This window comes from Camelus dromedarius, chromosome 3 (assembly GCF_036321535.1).
Source record: "Camelus dromedarius isolate mCamDro1 chromosome 3, mCamDro1.pat, whole genome shotgun sequence".
Lineage (NCBI taxonomy): Eukaryota > Metazoa > Chordata > Mammalia > Artiodactyla > Camelidae > Camelus > Camelus dromedarius.
The window spans coordinates 100,498,946-100,519,753 of NC_087438.1; the positions used below are offsets into that span (position 1 = coordinate 100,498,946).

General features: G+C 37.9%; 1 protein-coding gene across 7 annotated transcripts in view; it reads right to left on the reverse strand.

The window, feature by feature from the left end:
* Positions 1–20,808, reverse strand: part of NR3C1 (nuclear receptor subfamily 3 group C member 1) — a 107,969-nt gene that overhangs the window by 81,326 nt on the left and 5,835 nt on the right. The window lies entirely within an intron of this gene.

Sequence of the window (20,808 nt, forward strand, 5' to 3'; positions counted from 1 at the left end):
CAAGGAAGAAATACAAATGGCCAACAGACGGCATGAAAAAAATGCTCAATATCACTAATTATCAGAGAAATGCAAACCAAAATTACAATGAGGTATCACCTCACACCAGCTAGAATGGTCATCATTCAAAAGTCCACAAATGACAGATGCTGGAGAGGCTGTGGACAAAAGAGAACCCTCCTACACTGTTGGTGGGAATGCAGTTTGGTGCAGCCATTGTGAAAAATAGTATGGAGACTAATCAAAAGACTCAAAATAGACTTACCCTAACAGCAATCCCACTCTTGGGCATATATTTGGAGGGAGCCTTAATTCAAAAAGATACATGCACCCCAATGTACATAGCAGCACTATATACAATAGCCAAGACATGGAAACAGCCTAAATGTCCATCGACAGATGACTGGATAAAAGAAGCTGTGACATATTTATACAATGGAATACTACTCAGCCATAAAAAATAATAAAACAATGCCTTTTGCAGCAACATGGATGGACCTGGAGAATGTCATTCTAATTGAAGTAAGCCCGAAAGAGAAAGAAAAATACCATATGATATCACTTCTACATGGAATCTAAAAAGGAAAAAAAAAATGCAAACTTATTTACAAAACAGAAACCGAATCACAGACATAGAAAACAAACTTATGGTTACCCGGGGTGGAAATGAGGTGGCACGGGATAAATTGGGAGACGGAGATTTGCAGATACCAACTACTGTATATAAAATAGATAAACAAGTTTCTACTGTATAGCGCATGGAACTATATTCAGTATCTCATAGTAACTTATGGTGTAAAAATATAAAAACAAGTATTTGTGTTCATGTATGACTGAAGCATTGTGCTGTACACCAGAAATTGACACAACACTGTAAACTGACTATACTTCAATATATATAGACACAAAAAAGTATACAGTGCTTTTTAAAAAAACAGAAAAAAATCCTTATTTCAAAAGAAATCATGTTAATTCCTTTACAGTCTCTGAATGAATATACAAGAGATGCAAAACACAGGGCAAGGACTGCTATTTTTCTTTTAAACTTTTGGCTATTTTTCCCCTTTTAAAGTAGGCACAACGCTCTACCACCGTATTTTCAGAAACCCTCAATATTATGTGACTTTCTAGTGAGGCTCCCTAAAATTAGGTCTGTGCCAATAAGAGTTTTTCTAAGGCAAAATGAGAAAAATTATTACCCATTAGGAGAAATAAAATAGAAAACTTAGATGATTACAGGAAGCTGAAAAAGTTCTCATAGTTGACACAGAAGAGCAGTGGGAGAAATAAACTAAAAAAGTTACAAACAGAAAGGGGTTACAGCATAGCCTTTCTATCTCACAACTGTAGTAACAATTATATTAAGAGTGAGAAAGAACCTCAGATAAGTTCTTTGATAAGGACTTGGAAGCCCTACAAATGCAGGACCTTAAGGGAGCCTTTTCTTCCACCGGATTCTTTCCATCCCACCACTGCCCTTCTCCATCTTGAGCTGCCTTTATCTGCCCACGTTCCCTCGGGCTCACGACATCTCAGGTAAAAAGTCCAGGCACAGGGAGCATGAAGAGCCAGCACCCACCCGCCCAGGTGCTTTTGACTTTATTCTTATGTAACTGGGGGTGTGAACTATTTGGCTACTGTAAGCCTCTCGTTTTAGCAGGGTTCCAAGTTCACAATCACGTCCTTGGCAGTAGAGTAGAGTCTACTGGCATCTTTGTTGTCCTCCTTAGGGCAGTGGTTCCGACGGTTGGTGATCATCCAAAATTTCGGGAAAGTTTTTTAAAATGTTCCAATTCTCGGGGTCTGCCCCTGGAACTCTCAAACAGGGGTGAGGGTAGTAAGGAGAGGCAGACACAGAAATCCATACTTCTCTTCCAGTATCCCAGAAAGAGGTCGTTACCACTAGTTCGGGACTGCTCCGCTATCACGACCTAAGAGCATCAGTGTTTAAGCAAATGCACAGTGGGGGACTGGAGATGAAGAAGGACAAGGGGAGGGATGAACACAAGGTACACACTGCTCCCGGGGAAAGACAGGACTGGCTTCAGCTGTCCACGCAGGAGGTGCTGTGACTGAGGCACACTGGGAAGGCTCTTTTGCCTTAAATTATCTCACTAAAAAGAGTAAAATGCCTCAAATGCCACCATTATGATTTCATTCCTTCCTTAATATTCTGTTGCTTGTTAAACTAGGAATATCTCTTGGTATTCAACTGTTAGTTTCACTGGTGCAGCTAAAATTCATTTGCTTCTTTTTAATAGGCCCCTGTTCTGGAGCAGAAGGAAGGGAGTGCCCCCTAAAAGGCCACAACTCAATATGGTGGATTTTGCAACTTGCCTCAGGCCAGCCTTAGGGCCACATCTCTGGAGCTGCTGGGTGCCTGGGATGAGACACGACCCGCAGGAAATGCGAATGCGCGTAATAAAGATGATGCATTACACTGTCCCTTCTCTGACACTTGCTTTACCATTCTCTGACCCCCTGCAACGCTCTTCACCGCCTGCTACAGTTCACTGCTCCTTAACTATTTCGTGTATCTACATCATGTGTCCCCAGCCAGACACAAGCTCCTTTGAGATCAGGAAGAACTTGTGATTTCTTCACCTTCCCTTGAGCACAAAGTGCAACACTGAACAGGGGGAAGGTCCTCAGTAATACATTTCTGGACCCACAGGATCAGCAGGGAGCAGTGGGGAGAAACTCCCTTCCTCGGCCATGTCTTTATGACGGCCCACTTCTGAGCACTGAACTTTACTTGGCTGTCAAATTTCTCTTCTTTTCAAGTAACTGTTCTTCCAAACTAAGGTTCTTTCCTCAGTACAGTCTGTTTTTGTTGGTTTTGCAAACATGCACTGATATGAAATTAGCATTGCACGTTTTGGGAAAATATCCCAGGATCCTAAATATATTTGGGGAAGCTAAAGTTTCCCTTGGTTTATGGTCGAAAATGGTGTTTGTAAACAATGAAACTCTGAAATGCTGATCAAATAAAAAAAAGGCAAACATTGAAATCCATAAACACTAATAGTTTATTTTTAGCCTTTAAAAAAATGAGTAAGGGCTTCTAAGCCAAACACTTTCATTGTCCACACTAAAGTATTTTCTCTGTAGTCAAATAAGTATATTTGACTCTTGAACAACATGCAGGTTAGGGGTGCCGACCCCCATGCAGTCGAAAATCCGAGTATACCGTTACAGTCGGCCCTCCACATACCTGTACCTTTGGTTCTGCATCCGCGCAGATCCAACCGACGGTGGATTGTGTAGTATGGTAGTATGTATTTCTTGAAAAAAATATGAGTACAAGCGAACCTTCAAGGTTCCAATCTATGTTGTTCAAGGGTCCACCGTATACCTGAACTTTCTTTTCTTAGAATAATGTGTAATTATTAAACATGACCGGTAGCTAAGGTGCAGACAAGTCACCTGACTTGCTTGTGTTCACACACTTAGCTAATGCCAGAAGTGGTCAGTCTCAGTTTTCAGTTCTTTGAGAACGCTTGCCTGGTACCTCTCCTAAAAGAGGCAATGAAACACTCCAGTTAACATTTCTGATTATCTGGATTTTGAAATACCTGGCTCTCTGTGTGAGTCGAGCTAACCCAGTTTTCCGATGTTTTGTGTGTGTGTTTCTGTGTGTGACCTTTTCTGTTTCTTACTGGTAAGATGGACAGGTTTAAGTGTTTAGCTGCTACCCAATATGACAGCTGTTTTCAACACAAGAAAAAGAAATCCATGTGATTTCATGTCTAAGTGGCCTTCTTTAATTTTTTAAAAGCAGTCCACTTAAAAATGCTCCTGCGGGATGGTAATGTTCCTCTCCCTATTCCATGTAATACCTGCTTTAGCTGTGACAGTTCCCAAATCTTCTGTTAAGGCACCCAGTGTGTCTGAGCGGGACCAGAATACTTTTTTAAAATGTAGATTCAGACTGCGTCTAATGTTACAACTCTCACCGCATGAATCACAGTGTACCATACCCAAGGAGACCTATGGATTCTTCTTTTCTAACTACGGGTCTCGGACACTCTTTTCTTATAGGAAAATAACCCAGTGAACAGTCACTTCATTTTGAGGCTATATTCGTCAAATATTTCTTTCCCCTTCCCTAACCCACTTTCTCTTCCTTTTTATCCCAAGGAAGTAACTGAGCACATTGCACCTTGACTGGAGTGTGGGAGCCACGAATAAAAGCAATTTTATTTTGAAAGAACAATCGCAATTATTTACATAGTTAGCAGACACCTAACCTAGCCCTTTCTTTATAATAAATCACACAGGAAGACTGTGAAGTTCAGGCGAATCAACCATTACTAAGTGCCTACCAGGAAGGCCAAGCAACTTGTGCAGGACTGCACAAGTCAGTGATGCGGCTGGAAACTGAACCTCAATCTCTAAATTCTAGGCTTTTTATCCTCTTGATGGCAAGGACTCTGCCTTTTAGCCCTGGGCAAGTTTCATAAGCAATTAGAGTATCACCAGCTGAAGGATCGGAATTTCAAATGCATCCAATTCCTGTAACTACTGTGACAGATTTCAAAAAAGGACCCCTCCTTATAGTCCCATCCTTTGCAGTGTAACTTTGCAGCTCCTCCATCTCCTGCCCGAATTCAGACCTGGCCTTATGACTTGCTTTGACCAACAGATCCTGGTGGAAATAAAAGTTGTTCTAGGTCTAGGTCTTAAGAAGCTTTGCGTGCTTCCACTGGCTCTTCTGGAGCCCTGCTGGTACTCTGTGAACAAGCTCTGGAGAGCCCGCCGGATAAGACATGGCCGAGCCTTCACTGCCACAGTCAACCAGCCAGCTGCCACAGACACACTGAGTGAGCCCAGCTGAAATTAGCTGAACCTGGCCAGAACTGCCCAGATGACCTGAAGACTCATGAGAAATCAGAAATGGTGGTTATTTTAAAGGTACTAAATTTGGGGGCAGTTTGATACAACTATCAAACAAATCCACTTTAAGCCAACAGAGAAAGTGAAACAAAAAGTTGGTCCTAAAAGATGTCTTCAACATGGAAAAGCATGTTGATATTTAGTAAGTTCAGACATCAACATGAACAATCAGGTGTTTGAAAGTCTACATCCAGAAAGTAAAGTCCTTTTTTCTTTTTTTTTACATTTTTTATTGATTTATAATCATTTTACAATGTTGTGTCAAATTCCAGTGTAGAGCACAATTTTTCAGTTATACATGAACATATATACATTCATTGTCACATTTTTTTCTCTGTGAGCTACCATAAGATCTTGTGTATATTTATTTCCCTGTGCTATACAGTATAATCTTGTTTATCTATTCTACAAGTCCTTTTAATTGTGGGATTTAATTCACTCTGAATCATTAAAAAAAAAACCCTTTTAAAAAGTTCTTCTTTGAAGAGGTAGGAACTCTGGATTGTAATACGACTTTTAGAGAATTAACATTCTTTTTAAGAAGAAGCCAATGATGTATAAAGAGGTCAGATAACGGAAGGAATGAACCTACTTATAAAACCCCAAGAATCTGTCAGGACATGAGAGAGCTGCTCTTCTCAGTTATCCTGATTTGCTTTCACCAGGCTCCTGAGAGATCAGGCAGCAGAAAAGTGACCGAGTGGAGGAGCGCGGGGCGAGGCAGCACAGGGTGGGGAGAGAGCCAGACGGAAGCTCTCAGCACTCACTTTAACAAAACATTCATCACATAGGCAGTTTTCAGTTCCTCTTCAAACTTACAGTGAAAAAATCTGATAATGGTACCCAAGGTTAAAGTCTCCATTACATAACTGTAATTACTTCGTATGAAAGTTAAGAAGATCATAATAAGGAAGCCAGTTTAAGAGCTCTCTTAAGGAAAGAGGCTTATGAACAGCATGGTATGGCACACTGGGCAGAGTTCTCAGCAGGAACCTTTGGCATTAAGGAGCTGTCTAATCTTAGCCACGTCACTAAAAATAACAGCGAGCATCTCACGAGTGCTTTACAACTGCCAGACGTTCTGCTATGAGGTTTATGCGTATTAGCTCATTGCGCCCATTTTAAAGGTCAGGGAACTGAGGGCTTGTAGGGTTACAAGACTTGCTCAGTGTCACCTGACTGGTAAACAGATTCACACCCAGAGAATCTGAGTGCAGAATCCTGCTTCTGACCCTCAATACTGTGCTAACTGTACTAGGCCCCCGTTTCCTCACGCAAAAGTGAAGACTGGATAGCAAGACTGAATTCAGTGGGAAAGGGTGACAGGAGCGCACTCCCTGGTGGTGTGTGTTCGGGAAGTGACGGGGACTGGCACCTTTCCGGGAGAAGGAGCCCTTGGGAAATACGCCAGCGTTAACCACTCCATGTAACCCTCTGCTTCTATACACAGACGGAGAAAAGGTGCAGCGGGTTTGGGAAACAAGTCGACCACCACCAAGCAGTCACCCTGAGTAATTCACCACCTCCCACCAAAGCTCTGGCTGCCCTTGGGCTTTCTCTTCAGGGCCTGGCAGAGTTGGCACTAATGAATGTTGAATGAGTAAATAAATATTCCACCACCCCTGCTGCAAAGAGCCTGAAATTGGACACCGCTGTTTTGCCGTTTCCTACACATCTTTCGCATGTAACATCCCCAGACCATAATCTAGGCAAGGCCAGAAACAACACCAGCCTTGCTCACCGCTGTATCCTTTGCACCTTGACCTGTGCCTAGCACACAGTAACTGCTGCACACGGTGCTGCTGCTACTGTGAAAGCGGCTACCGGATCCTCATACTTCCAGTCTGACCGAAAAGGGGTATAAAATACATGACTGAAGATAAAGCCATATTATTTGCTCTTCATCTCTGTGGCTCGTTGTTCAAATAGCCAACCTAAATTGAGTATCTTAAGTGCTAGGTGCTGTAAGTGAAAACATGCCCCATCCTTAAGAATGGATCTAACTGGAGACATAAATGAGATATATATACATATACACACAATATTTACGAATTGTGTGTGTATGCACGTGTGTGTGTATATATATTATATATAAAGCAATACTAATTCAACAAATATTTTTGGGGCATCTACTACGTGCAAAAGCACTGAGTGGGGTATAAAAACCTGTAGGGTTAGTGGTTGCCCGAGGATGCTGTCAGATGAGGGAAGAGGTGGCTATGAGCCGGGCGATATAAGGGAGAGGGTACAAGGGGAGTGTGCATGGAACTGGTCTAGAAGGCTGCACAATGTTAAAAGCGGAGAGGAGGAGCCTGAATTCCAGACGGCACCAGTCCTCAGCTGCATCCTATGGCACAAGTGATCATGTGCTACATCCTACAGCATATGTTATAATCAATTTTAGGGTCTGTGGCAAGGAATTTGTTAGTAATAACGACTTACATATTTTCATTATAAAGAAAGGTATAAATGCTGCCAGGTTAGACTGGTTTGCTGTAACCCTTGTGAAAAATAATTTGGAAATACCTGCTATAAACGTAAATATACATACCCTGACTCAGCAACCCTGCTTTGGGGGAATCTATGTTTAGAAACACAGCTGCTACACGGAAAGATACATAGAAAAGGGTGTTTACTGGAGCCTTGTCTGTAGGCAAAAATCATGAAACAACCTGGATGGAATATTATGCAACTATTTAAAAAAATGAAACCCGCATCAATTGATCTGGAAGGATGTCTGGAGTGTACAGTTAGAAAAACAAGTTGCAGGGAAATCGGTATATGATGACCCTGTTCTTAATTAAAAGCAAACAACCCAGAATGCCTTAAATATGTGTGAGTGTGCACGCTTACATAATTATACAGAAATGTGGAGGCTAAGAGGAGACAGGAAAGGAAGGAAGAGGAAAAGAGAGGCAGTGACCAAAAGTTTATTAACTTTTCTTGGTATTATTTTGCTAAAGGGGATGAACACACTGTTTTGCAAATTTTGAAAAGGTATTTATTTGTGAAAAAAATAATAAGTAAAAATAATCAAAAGAGCCAATCCCCTGTGCTATACAGCATAACCTTGTTTATCAATTCTGCGTATGCCTGTCAGTATCTACAAATTTAGAACTCCCAGTCTGTCCCTTCCCACCCCCCTCCCCCCCTTGGCAACCACAAGTTTGTATTCTATGCCTATGAGTCTGTTTCACAGATAGGATAGACCAGGACAGAGTGGCATGAACTGTGCATAACCCAGGTCCTCCAAGGGTTCTGGAGTATCCCTGTGGCAGCCATGTGGCATATGGGCTGTGGCAGAAAGAAGATGGAGAACCACTATGCTATGAGCAACAGAACCGCCATTTTTTTTATTGGAGAATAACAACAAAAGCAGTGTTGGAGGAAGATCAGTCTGGCAGTACAGTGCAGAATGGACTGAGAAAGGAGAGGGAAAAATCTAAGAAAACACTTAAGAGACTACTGAAGTGCCAAGAGTCTGAACTAGGGTATGGTCAGCTTTTTCCTGTTGTGCTGGCTTCCCAGGGAACAAAAACTTAATCCCCTCTTGGTTTTCAGCCTTTGTCTCTTACTCCTAAGCCAGTGCCAGGGTCTCTGTGGTCTCAGAGGTGTGTTTCTTATTATCTACTTTAACATTTTCCTCTAAATTTGAAAGACTGATTAGGCCCTCAAGCTTAGGGTTTCTTTTTCTTTTCTTTTTAAATTATAAACTAACCACTATTTAGGTTGTTGTTCCATGTAGGATTTCACTGATTGCTCTGGCTTTGACTTCTGAGAATGTTTACGTATTTTCAAGACCGACTTCAACAACAGTCCCTCTTATTTATGACAGTGTATTTTCTCTCTCGCACCTTAGTTGACTTGACAGCGTAAACGACTCTCTCCCACCCCAATTTAAAACTGTTGTCTCCTAATTCTCCGGCTATTCATTCAGGATCTTTTGTGGCTGCTCTATTTGGATGCCTTCCAGAGCACTGTCCTTGGTCCTCTCCTGTCTTTTTCCTGAATACTAAAGCAGTTCATTCTTCAATGACCTCATCTGATTTTCCTGCTTTAGCTAATACCTACTTAGCTTACATCTCCTCTTTTCTCTGACTGTCTTTACCACATTGGGCTGAACTCTCCTACAAGTCTCAGTAAAAGAGATAGCGTACTAACCTTGCGAATTGCTGTTAATACTATAGATAAAATAAGTTAAAGCTATAGCAGAAGTCAAATCTAAAATAGAAATATGCTGAAGAAAGATAATTTAGAAATTCAGGCAAAAATAATATACTTCTCCTCTTCTGGAGTGTTCAGTCACTACTTTTCTGAAAAATAGGCAAATCGATTTCTTATAGATCAGTCAACACAAATGTATACAGTACAAGTCTGCAAGGATAATGTCAATTCTTAAGCAAGTAAGAAACATCAAGATGAAAGCTACAAAAGGTTACTTTTTTGAGCAAGATAAATTAAACAAAGCCAAACCTCAAATTCTTCATTCCCAAGCTTCGGTTACCCTAATTTGTTCAACGCTAAATGTCCCAGAGTTGTTCCAAGACACTGTGAAAAGTAACCCATTTCAAAGTCTTAGAGCAAATTTAAAGACTGACAACAATTAAAAATACATTTTATGTACTTTCCCTCTGCACACGTCAGCACGTCTCCATCTTTACACCTGTTTCCTACCTGGAGAAGATAACCTGGGCAGTCAGCGCTCTTCCTGATACTCACTGCCTTTCTCTGCCAAGACAGAAGTGCAATCCATCCCTACACGTCTTCTTGGTTTATAAGTCAAGCCTGTTGTTCATAAATTCCACATGTATGTATTCAGGCTTCACTATGTGCTACACACTCTTCTGTTTGCTGGGATACAGGGGTAAGCAAGGCAGACAACATCACTGCTCTAAAGGAACTTAGATTCTAGCAGGTGAGCAGATAAGCTAAACAATTATATATATCATGTTGAGAGAAATTAAGAGTAAGTGACAGATGCTACTATTTCAGATAGAACAGAGGTCTCTCTTAGGAGCTGACATTTAAGTGGAGGCCTAAATACAGTGGGAGAATGAGCCATGTAGATACGTGGGCAAAGAACATTTCCAGACGTAGAATGCATCAGGGGACCTAAAAAGAGGATTATGCATCTTTTAGAGAATAAGGAGATATTCTTAAGTGACTAGAAAAAAAAAAAAGGCTTACACCAAGGGTGCATAACCTGAAGTTATGTGTCTTGTGTCACATAACACACAGGATGACAGTATGCATAGATTAGTTTCCCCCACAGGTGACTGCAGTCTCCTCTGGCTCGTGTCCTGACCACTCAGTCCTCACCTCATCAGCTCAGTCCATCGGTATCAGTCTCCTTCTTGTTACCACCTTTTCATTCCAAAGAGCTGAATCAACTCCTGTTTCCCATTCATCCACAGACTTTCCTCTCTGTAGTTTCAGTTATGCCTTCTACGGAAAGTGGACATTTCAAAAAGGAATTGGGGGTGGGGGCGGGGGGCTGGAGCTGGGGGTCAGGGTGGAACAGGTGTGAAGATCCCTGTAAGACCCCGGGACTGCTCTGTGAGGTTGCACGTGGGGGAGTCTTCCTCGTCTCCATCTCCGCGCACCCACGGCCTCGCTCAGTCAGTGTTTGCTGCTGCCAGTGCAGTCAGAAAGACCTCCGAGACGACGGAGTTAACCTCCCACTCCACCCGTCTCAAGAATTCCTCTCCTAGAACAGGCCTCTGTAGCTCTTCCACCCATTAACACATTGTACCTGGCTGCTTATGCAGTCCCCGGTGTTCACACAGGAACACGGAAGCAAAGAAAAATCAAATTTAACCAGACACTGGAACCGGGATTTAGAACAGTCATTTTCTTCTTCCATGGCTTTTTTAGTTCTGACTTTTCCTTCTGGTTTCACTTAGTTATTCTGTTTTCTCTTTTAAACATGTCTGTGGTACCACCAAAGCACTGTGCAGCCCCATTAAACGATATTATCAATTAAAGGGTCATTCATGCCTCATACATTGATTTAGAGATTATTTTATCTCTTTTTCTCACCTCCCCTTTAAAAATATTTCTTCTTCTTAGATTATATTCAAAACCTAGTACCCACAGACTGTGCCTACACCAGCCCATCGCATGCACTTGGTCATCAGCGTTTTCTACTTAACAGAAAAATCTACCAGCCTCCTAGCTAAAAGAATAAACTAGGAGAGTCCAGGCTAATAAGAGAGTAAAAAATAAAACCAAATTTAGCAATAAAGCACATCTGCCATGCTTTAATGGCTCTTCTTCCCTTTCCTTGGCCACTAAAAACTTACAAACCATTTTGGGGGGAGAAAGAGTAAGTATTGGAGAAAACAGGTTGTTTTCAGCACAAACATAGGAAACCTACTAAGGTTCTTAAGCAGACTACCCTCACAAAGACATTCTCAACAAAGAATTCCAGCACTAACAGAACGGTTACAAAAGGTATATCCAATTTTTAATGCCGCTGCCTGTAGCTTCATGATTTCAAAGGCAGGAATTCATTCCAATCCTAGCATTTGATGAGTAACAAACATGACTAAATTTATAAATCGGTAGTGACAACCAAAATTTACTTAATTTTCTAGAGTACTTTCACTAAGAGTAGACAACTTCTTTTCAGGTTATGAGGAATACAAGTAGAAAACACATGTAACTGTAACTCTCTGTTAAGCTGTTTTATGGGTGTAAATAATTTCAGTGCGCTTGAGTTGTTCTTGTCGTAACGATCCGCAAATAGTTAATTCCCTGATACACTGAGGGCTGCATTGGGAAATAAACTGTTTTGGAGACTGCTGTGAGAATTAACATCTACTCTGTATCTGCTATCATCAGATTCCCTTCAAGTTCAAGGCAAAGACAGGTCTTACTTGAACAAAAATAAACACTTAAGAAAAAAATCAGGCTTAGAGGTGAGTAAGCTCTACTTTTTTTCCGTACTATGTCAAGAAAAGGGAATATGTAAGTTGTTAATATAAAGCTCCTTGATAGCTTGAAGAAAACAAGTCACAATTTAACCACTGAGAACTGTCCATTTCGGATGAGTTACCCTGGGAGGCTAGGCACTTCTTTCAGGGGTATCCAACACAGCTTAAAACATCTTCTATAGAAATACCAACATGGGGCCTTCTAAATAGCCTCAATGAAAACAAATGTTATAATCTGGAAGGAGATTAAATTTCCACATTTTTGGAAGTACTCAAGTCATCTGGAATCACATAAATAAGATATAAATGATCCAGCTAAGGAATAAATACATCTTCTGATTACGCAAGAACATTTAGGTGTTACTACGGTATAATGAGTCCAGTTTCCTTTCAGGCTTACAAGGTGGTTTTGAAGGCAATTTCAAAAGAAGAATATACATGGCCTCCCAAGGTGGAGGCTGAGAAAGAGAAAGACAACGTTCATTTTGGGTTTTCTGTTCTAAAAAAATCAATCTAACTGGTTTAGAATTACACCTTGCCCTCAATAAACTCAGCTGGAGTCCAAATGACAAATTTCACGTTAGGTTCTAATTGAATATTTTTAAAAGTTTCCCTATAAGAAAGCTGCCTACAGACGTCATACATCATTTTTTACACTGCTGTGTTGACCAATTTCAACTGCCATTTAACTCGTTTTTGGACTTGGCTCTTTGTTATCTAAAGAGACTTATAACTGGTTTAATCCACCAAACTTGTTTTTCTGAAGTTTTTTTTCCAGCCACTTTACTAACAAAGAAAAAAGTAAATACAGTCAAGTGAGCTTCATAATTCTCCAAATTTATACACTTAGGGCAAATTTCGGTATTCATTACGGTCAGAAGCTCTTTTTCACACAGCTTTTGAAAGTAGTTTCTTAATGACAAAGAATCTTTGCGTACTTAATTTTATAAGAATACCACACAATAAAACAGAAAGGGGGTAGTCTACCATTTATTAATAAAAAAGATTACAATCTGGTTGAAGTTATCAACATGGCGAGTAAATTCAGGTGGCACCTAAAAGCTAACAAAAAAACAAGACTGGAAAAAAAAAATCAGTGTTAAAAAAAAAAATGATCTTGGCACTTGGAAGCTTTAAATATGGTAGCCCTTATGAAACTGGGACCCATAACCCTTCAGTGACTGTACACACTAGACACTGAAAAAGTCTTAGTGCCTGATAAATAGGAAATACCTACACAGGCACAGATGTCCCAGTGTACTTAAGCCAAGGAGGGTCATGCTGGTTTGAGCTCAGCACCTTTGGCAGAGCTTTAAAAATTCCACCTTGAATTTTTATAGTACTTTTTAATTTTCAAAGTAAACAACCATGCACAAAATCATGCAAGCAAGAATGCTGGGTGCTCTATTTTACAGACGCGAAAACTGTGCTAGAGAGCAGCAAGTGACTACACAAATACACAAGAGCAGGGATGTTTGATCCCAAGTCTCCTTTATACACTGTTTGAAAACCCACTGATGACAAAAATTATTAAAGTTTCAAGAGGGATTTCTAATACAATGTTAAATATTTCCCTTCAGATCATTGTTTTCCTATTTTTCTTTTTCTCTTTAAAAGTCCCATCTGTGAAATGAAAGTAAGTAACAGCTGCATTCTATACTACAAAGATAATGTAAAGAATCATAACAACATAGAAACTAGAATTAAAAACCTTCCTTGGGTTGTTAATAGGTTTAAATGAGATAAATGCTTACAAAGTCCTTAGCACAGTGGTGCCACATAATTAGGAAAAAACACATTAGGGAGTAAAAGGGTTAAATAATATATAGGAAAGAATATGGACAATGTATATTTTTTAAAATCTGCTAAAGTAGTTGATTTCATTAGTGACTCTTATAAAACACCTGACTAATCTGTACTATGCTTCAGGTCTCTAGAACTAGAGGCCAGATGTTAAGAGAAGCCTGCCGGGGAGCTTAGACTACTGACAATAGGATATTCAAAGTGGTAACACCGCTCGCTAATTCTGTGATCTTTTTCTAGACACTTTCTATAGGTCTCATTTCCTCATCTGAAACAAATAAGAGTGTGGGGAGCAGTGAGCTCTCAAGTCTCTTCACGCTCTAACCTAAAATCATTGTGTCTAACATGTAAAGCAAGCTTTGAGAACCAAGAGACCCACCTTTCCGGCTCTGCCAACAACAGCGGTCGCACATTATTTTCTACATACCATCAACTACATCATTTTAAATTATTATTTTATAATAATAATATATATTATAATAATATAGTAATTTTATAAAAATGCCAAATCTGGGTTCATTTTTGTCTCTTAGTTGACAACGTACAACAAAAAGGTCAAAGAATCAATTTCAGTATACCGCAGTTGCCTCCTTCACGAAAGCTATAGGTTAAGAGGACCGTAGAGTTTTAGAAACAGAAACACACGCACACACGTGTGTTGAAAATAATTCATATATAACAGTTTAAAAAGTCTGACTCCAAAACACCGAGGTATTCAAGGTCGTGGACTGGTCAGCTCAGCCTCAGAACTCAAGTCCTCTGATTTTCACTCTAGTTCTTCCTACTATTTCTACTACTGGATAACTAAATTAAATTGGAAGGGATCTGAAAAATTTTTAAAAACCGCCAGATTTGCAATTTACATCATCTTAAAATTAAGGAAGCACTAATAATCACAAAATAAAAGCACTAAAACGTTAAAACAACAACAAAGTAAAACAGTATCCATAACAAATCGGTAGAGCTTTAAGGTTCAACATGTGACAAGCATAAGGTCATAAGTCACTGTCCTGACCCAACCAGCATGACATAATAAATCTCGTACTAAATCAGATGTCATTTCACAACAGCTTTTAAAAATTGGCTATCAAATACACTTTCATAACAGCCACAGCTAAATTTTATCGACAATTATGAAATCAACTAGAATAAAGGTTAATTATATTATGAAAAGAAAAGTTAACATTTATGGCAACAAACTGTATGTCCTAAACACCGTATACTTAAGCTAAACTCTCAGATTGTTAGTTACAAAAAATAAAAATTCAGTGTAAGGTAACATGCTAAACATCTACAACTACTCATATCATTAAATCTTTCTCTCCTCATATATATTTTTTCTCCTCTTATATATATTTGGTGCCCCACAGCGTGAATTTAAAAAATTCAAAGGTAAGAGGTATTTTTACTAAATTGGTTGTATTATAGAAACTATTCATCTTGCTGAAACTTGCTCAAAAGAAAAAAAATGTTAAAGCACTCCAAATTAATATTTGAGTTACTCTGTAATAGTATGTTTAAGGACGCAGCTCTACCAAGATAAGTCATTAATATTTAAACTGGCCCAAAGATAACATTAGGGGATGACACACTTCCACTCAAAATAATTGGCTTTAAGGACTACATTGCAATATAAATACTTTAAATGGCTGTCTAGCAATTGCAAAATCCCATAATTTATTCTATATCTGAACCATTAAGTAAGGACTTCTCTCCTCAATATTCCAGCAGAAAAAGACACAATCCGTGGAAATATATTACTAAAAAAGAAGATTACACTCCAGAGTCAGATGATCACCTATTTAAAAGTGCACTAGGAAACAGAAATAAGTATGATTGTATCAACATAAGATATCATTATTTCAACTATATCCCAGTAATTAGATTTTTATTGATTAAACAGAAGCCTAAATAAAAATGGGAAAAATACGAATTTGATTTTAGCTGAAATGATCTAAATAATAATTTAGAAATAATTTAAGGGAATTAAAATATCCATTCCATCCTTTTTGTTTCCCCCATAATAAAGTACAGCAAAAAAAAAAAAAAAGAACAACGTAACCCTATAAACATTGAGGGTTATATTGCCACAATTAGCTTTAAATTTTTACCTCAAATGAAAAACTAAATTGTAATCCTGGTTAATGCACTCCCTCTGTACTTAAAAACTCAACCCCAATTTTCTTTTTTAGCCCTCTGATTTCATGACAATTGATGCAAACTGTTGGTTTTCAGAACTGTTCTTGATATTTCTAAACTTACCCTGCAGCGTTCCACACCTCTAGTGCTCCTCCCTCTTGCCTCCCTTCCCCCAACAGCCGCTAATCCACAAGCTCCACTAGAAACCTGTATTTAAGGGACAGCCTTGACGGTAGCGAGGAATAAAAAGGCAACCTGTCAAAATTAGGTGTTTCGGGGCTGACAACACTCTCTACAACTAATTCTAAGTGGCTATAAAATTGCTTATTTTCTAAAATATACCTTAGTGGGTAAAATCAAGACAAAAATCACCATCAAAATTAATCCAGTTTAGCATAAAAATGATCACGCACAATTCAACGAGAAAGGGACACTTAGTGGGTCTTTTCTTTTTCTGTTTCTAAATGGAAATTCTCCATAAGAATATTTTCATTTACTTGAGAAATAACAAAACTGAAGTAGTATAAACCAGAAGAAACTGAGAGCAGCTGGCTCTCCGAAATTACAGAAGTAAGGAGAGCATGGGCTTTTAAACTCTTCCAAAAAGGTCAATAAGTAATTGATTTTTCTCAGTTATAGCTTAATTCAACAAAATATTTCTTGAAAACTCTTTTGCGACACTATTTACCGATGTGTATCTTCCATGACTCAGAAATATGGAAGCAAGTGCCCATTAATTTGGCAGATACCTGTAAATACTGCATTACACAATTACCAGGATGTCCTCAGAAGGGTAAATGCTATTCAGCACAAATCTGTTTTGCCTATTCATTTGCTCACATAAATAGCAGTATATAATGAGAAATTATTGCTCATTAAAATTAGGTATGAACTTAAAAGTAGAAGAAATATATTTTAAGAGATATGCCAACTTATTTGAAACCCAACATAAATTAAGATTTCCTAACAATCAGGCTATTTCAATCACCTTCAGGCCAGAGTGGATGAAGCCTTACATAACCAACCAGTTAATACATATGTTCTTTCACATCGGGCACTTACACTTAAATAAACCCTTTGATCCAATCTCTATTCACTACAATCTCAAAAGGCCCCTAAAGTGATATCCACCCACATATGAATTTTCCTGTTAATGCAATTTGCATTTAATCTACATTTCTGCAAGGTACATTTCAGAATAAGTCTATCATAAAATTTATAAACAGTCAATAAATATTGAAAGTGGCCAGTTTAACTAAAGTATCTGTAACATCAACAGACCATCAAAACCACAAAATAATACAAATTATGTTATCAGGGATAAAAATAAAATGGAATAGACAAAGAAACATCACAACAAGTAATTTCAATAAAATCTGACCACATGCCAATCACACATTTCTGTACTGGAGTCATTCCACACTAAATTGACACACCTGAATACACAATGTGTTTTATCTTTTTTTTTTCTTTTACTAATAATATGGTCATAACAAAAAAGAACAGGATTCAAAAAAAGAGAAAAGATTCTTATCATAAAGCTAAAAATAAATAACCAAAGGGAAATCTCTTTAAACATTCAGAAATAAATTTATACACATGAATATCAGAAATATTACGCTTGAAAGAAAAGATAATTAAACACTCACTGCCAGAACCTTTGGAGAGGGAAAAGGTAGAAACTAAAGAAAGTAGCCATTAAAAAGGGAATAAATCATAATTCAAAAAAATCTTTCTTATGCCTCTTCTTTCTGAGAAAACAATCAACACAATGTTAACAAGAAAAACGAAAAAGGGAAAGATTTTGAAATTGACACAACACTGTAAACTGACTATACTTTAATAAAACATTTTTTTTTTAAAAAAAGGGAAAGATTTTGCTTCACCCTTCCTGTAATTGTACAGGTCATTTTCATTATGTTAATAAAATTAGACATAGATGCAACTGACAATGAGAGATGTTAAACCTACATAAATTTTCATAGCTTCATAAATGTCAAACCGAGCCCTAAACTCCACCTAAGATTGAGTTTACAGATTGATCCTGCATCATTCTAATAATCTTACCCTTTAGAAAATTATCAACTTAACACTAAACTTTCATCATCTCATAAGAGCTCTAATTCCACCTGAAACCATTTCCACCTTTACCTCTTTTTCAGCAGTTTTACCATTAGTACTGAAGTGAAACAATGTTGAAAATCAAATTATGCAGAAATGTGCCTTCACTAATGTTACAAGTTTATACGAGATTTATTGAATTTCAGTATTTAAAAAGCATATTGCATTAGAATGGCTAATTCGTTTTACTCAGAGCATGTATCTGAGTATCAGTAAGGTTCTTCTTGTTTTACTATTAATGAGCTTAAACCTCAAATAAAAGAAAATACTATGCTCAGTCATGATATTCATAAGTTTACTATTTAATGTGATAACTGGATGTTGTGCTGGGTTGACACATCAGAAGGAACTGCCTTCCCCGGCAAAACAGTGGAAAGTGCTTTTTTTAAAACATTCTAAGAAAAAGTACTATTAAGTCACATCTTTAAAGTCAAATTGTAATTTATGCTTTTAAAAATTTTAAATAGAATGCAAGTGAAGTTTTTAGGGGATTTAATATTCCTCTATCTAAAGTCAGAAAGTCAGGAATCAATACAGTTGTGGCCTCAACATGTTGATTTATTGGCCGATTACTAAGGGTCACTGGTCATAATGTTTGGCTAGAACCATGTAACAAGTAGAGAAGAGAAAGCAACCAATTTTAGTTGTATCAGGACTGTTGTTTGCAAACAATAGGCTAATTCAGTGATGGTTAAAAAAAAAAACAGTTTCAATTTATTTGGAAGAAGCTTTGTTCTGGGTAAATCACAGTTCCCAATGTTAAGTTAATGCTGTAAGCTATAAAATGTTCAAACTTTCTCAAATGATCCTGTGTAAGTTATTATATGTTTCCGTTAGGACACAAACTACTGATTCTAATTCCAAATCACACATAAGCATAAAAACAATCATTTCACTGTATACCAAAAAACCTGGAAAGATCCGCACCAACACTGCTGTGTCCGCCATCATATGGCTGTGATGAGGCTGACACACTTTCTAAATGCTATCAATTACGCGAAAAGGTATTAAAGCTATCTTTAATGACTTAAAGTATGTTCATCTAAGACTTAACGCTCCAGATTCCAGATTATATAGGGTTTCCTGAAAGTTCATTGTGAATGGAAAATAAGTTCTTGTTCCATCCCCTTTTTTTTTAGTAAGGAAAATGAAAACAATCCTATGCTGATTATCAGAACAAAATGCATTAATAATCCCCAAGCATTTCCTAAAATATATGATTTTTCTTTGTACAATTACATTTGTATAAATCAACGTAACAGTTTCCTACAGATCCCTTAATCAAATCAACTGTACGTATTCTAAGACAACAGCATATTCAATCATGAATTCTACTGCCAAAAACGTGAGATTGAAAAATTTTAAAAACAGCATGTTTTTACATTTAAACATAACAGTTTATGTGATAGCACCTCAAATCTTCTTATTGAAAACATTTCAAACCTTCAATTCATAGTGACAACAATAAAAAGCTAAAGCAGTGTTCTAAGCAAACCATAATCATTATTTAAATAACAGATTAATAGTTTACATTACATTAAGACACACATGAACAAAGGATTTTTTCTTCTTTTGATAAGAAACATCTAAGCCTTTTAAAGGAACAGAGCACAGCCTGTATGTATCTAAGCCTAATTTTTTTCCCCCAACAAGAAAAGCTTCCTAGTTAAAGAGGAAAAGAGACACCTCAGTATAAGGCTATATCTTTAACAGAAAAAATATTTTAAAGAGTTTTAAATAAACTCTTCACTGACTAGTTAATGGGAACAGTGAGTATCACTAACATTTAAGAAAAAAACTTGAAACACTTAGGTACAAATAAATCACTGTGTCTACTATGCCCTTCCAAAAAAAGAAAAACCCCAAAAAACAAAAACCCCCAAAAACCAACAATCCACTGATTAATCAATCTTGTGTCTCTACAATTACATTATAAAGTTGTAATTTTCCTTCACACCTAAAATGTGATGCACATTCACCTGAATCGAGGATGAGGGTATTGGATAGAGAACTTAACTCCTACCAACAGAGAGAAACATCTAAATTTAGAATTTTTCCCTGGTAATTTCACTTTGACAGACCTTTTTGAGCTCAAATGGAAATGGCAATGTTCTTGTAAATGACTGAGAAAGAAGAAGACAGAGACAAGTCACACACAGCTGAGACCAAAGCTTAGCAGTGCTGGCCATCAGTTACACACTTGAGAACCTGTGGGAACATTTGAAAGTAAAATCAAGCACCTTGTTGCCACCAATTCCTTCCTTAAATAAACCAATCAGCAGACACAACCTCCCTACTTTAGGTCAGGAACCCTGTGGGCAAGTCCCAGGTCTAATACTCGGCTCAGGTACACTACTCAGTGCATTACTTTAGCAACCTCAGAACTCAGATTCTTCAACAGAACGTTCAGTTTAAAGAAAAGAGAGCACGGTTCGAGCTTCTAATTTTTAACCCTTTAATCCCTTCACTTCAAAATGTAAAAATATAGCGCAGCTTTTGATTATGTAAAACATTAAGAGTACTTTTCACTGTAACCTAAAGAGCATATTCTAAAACAGCTCAAATGAACACATACAATAAATATATTTCCAAACATTATACCCCCTCGAACATAGTTTTTACTGAAGATGCCTGTTAATGAGCAATATTATTTTAAATTTTGACATAAAATTTTCAACCACTGGCCAACGAGATACTGAATACCATGATTTCAGGGGGAAAAAAACCACACCTCGAAATGGTTTTGCACAGATACATCACTTAGGCTGTCTACCACGCCTGCTTCCAAAAGACCACTTAAACTTGTTGACATGAAAAAGCACATGCATCACTGGAGAACACATACAAATAAACGAGTATTTCAATCTACTCATCTGTCTTAAATGTACCACTCTCAAGAAATAGAAAAGTATTC